The sequence below is a fragment of the Palaemon carinicauda genome, chromosome 18 (assembly GCF_036898095.1).
Source record: "Palaemon carinicauda isolate YSFRI2023 chromosome 18, ASM3689809v2, whole genome shotgun sequence".
Taxonomy (NCBI): domain Eukaryota; kingdom Metazoa; phylum Arthropoda; class Malacostraca; order Decapoda; family Palaemonidae; genus Palaemon; species Palaemon carinicauda.
In genome coordinates, this window is record NC_090742.1 from 67,288,451 (window position 1) to 67,290,950 (window position 2,500).

A 2,500-nucleotide genomic window follows, 5' to 3' on the forward strand; every position below is an offset into this window, starting at 1 on the left:
GAGAGAGAGAGAAGAGAGATGAGAGAGAGAGAGAGAGGAGAGGGAGAGAGAGAGAGAGGGCACAGAAATTCAGGAGCCATAGCAATTAGCTAGAGAAATCAGTTAGGTCACGAGAGAGAGAGAGAGAGAGAGAGAGAGAGAGAGAGAGAGAGAGAGAGAGAGAGAGAGGAGAGAGAGAGAGTGAGAGAGAATCTTATATTTTCTATATTTACACTTAGTTTTTCTTTGTATGACATCAGATAGATTGATAGATAGATAGATAGATAGATAGATAGACCAGATGTTTATTCTACTCGTACACTTTCTCCTCTCTATCTTTCATCAGATAGATTGTTAGATAGATAGACCTGTTTATTCTAGTTTTACAATCTTCAAATCTCTGTTTTACATCAGATAGATAAATAGATAGATATATTTCTTCTACTTGTACACTCTTCCCATCTCTGTTTTATCAGAAATATAGATAGAAAGATAGATAGATTTCTTCTAGCTTTACTTTCTTTCCATCTCTGTGTTACATCAGATAGACAGATAGATAGATAGATAGATAGATTTTTTCTAACTTTACTATCTTTCCATCTATGTGTTACATCAGCTAGATAGAAACAAAAGATATATTTCTTTTAGTTTTACACTCTTCCCACCTCTGTGTTACATCAGATAGATAAATAGAAATATTTCTTCCAGTCTTACACTCTTCCCATGTCTGTTACATCAGATAGATAGGTAGATAGATTGGCATATTTCTTCTAGCTTAACATTCTTCCCATATCGATGTTTACATCAGATAGATAGTAACAAAAGATATATTTCTTTTAATTTTACACTCTATCCACCTCTGTGTTACATCAGATAGATAAATAGATATATTTCTTCCTGTTTTACACTCTTCCATCTCTGTTACATCAGATAGATAGGTAGATAGATTTATATGTTTCTTCTATATTTACATTCTTTCCATATCTGTGTTACATCAGATAGATAGAAACAAAAGATATATTTCTTTTAGTTTTACACTCTTCCCATCTCTGTGTTACATCAGATAGATAAATAGAAATATTTATTCCAGTCTTACACTCTTCCCATCTCTGTTACATCAGATAGATAGGTAGATAGATAGATAGATTTCTTCTAGCTTAAAATTCTTCCCATATCGATGTTACTTCAGATAGATAGAAACAAATGATTAATTTCTTTTAGTTTTACACTCTTCCTACCTCTGTGTTACATCAGATAGATAAATAGATAGATATATTTCTTCCAGTCTTACACTCTTCCCATCTCTGTATTTTATCAGATAGATAAATAAATAGACAAACAAATGAATCATTCACGCGAGACATTGTGCGCGCCCATCCATTTGTGCCACCCTCCAGAATCAGCCCGGGAGTGCCGTTAAAGCGCAGTGCCATTAAGAACACGACAATAAATCCTTCCCATAGTAATGAATGTACGCATTGCCGGCCTTTATCTCGTTGCCTGAATTATTCATTTGCCCCGAATGAGCGTGGAACTGGATTATTAATAACCTCTTTCGGGAATTACTAGGGATAATTGCGAAGATACAATCTCGCCATATTAGTGCACGGAATCATTTCCACTTGACTGAGAATGGTTTTTGCATGATGGGTGGGAGATAGTACTGTCTTTCACCTTGGTATGAAAAGTCCTTTTAGTTAGCTATCGGAAATTAGGGAAAATTATTTATGAATGACTTGATAATACTTAGATTTAGTTGGGTATCGGAAATTAAGGAAAATTATTTATGAATGACTTGATAATATTTACGTAATACTATTAGGAAAAAAAACTGAAAGGGAATTATCAACGGAGATGATAGTACCTACGCCATGTTGGTATGAAAAGTAATTTTAATTACCTCCTAAATTAAGGAGAGTTATTAATAAAGGACATGGTAATACTTAGGTAATATTGTTTAGAGAAATCCGTCTTAATTTTTTATCATAAATTAAGTGGAATTATCAACGAAGGTGATGATAGTACCTACGCCATGTTGGTATGAAAGGTCATTTTAATTAGCTTTAGTAAATTAAGGAGAATTATCAACGAATGGCATGTTAATACTTACACAATGTTGTTTAGAGAAATTGTCTTGATTTGATCGCATAATTTAAAGGGAATTATCAACAAAGGAGATGATAATACTTACGCCATGAATAGTAATTTTAATTAGCTTTCGTAAATTAAGGAAAATTGTTAAAGAGTGACATGTTAATATTTACTCAATATTGGCTATAGAAATAGTCTTAATTTGATCACATAAATTGAAGGGAATTATCAACAAAGGAGATGATAGTACCTACGCCATGTTGGCATAAATCAGTTTAATTAACTCGTACATTAAGAATTATCAAATGACATGATAATACTTACGCAATATTGGTTTAAAAATTGTCTTAATCTATCTGCATAAATTAAAGGGAATTAACAGAAAAAAACTGAATTAATTTGCTCTCGGAAAATCAAGTGATAATCGGTG

At 32.6% G+C, this 2,500-nt stretch overlaps 1 protein-coding gene across 1 annotated transcript in view; it reads left to right on the top strand.

Moving 5' to 3' along the window:
• LOC137657346 (inactive tyrosine-protein kinase 7-like) overlaps positions 1–2,500 on the top strand; it is a 212,883-nt gene that overhangs the window by 148,419 nt on the left and 61,964 nt on the right. The gene's annotated exons all lie outside the window — the stretch shown is intronic.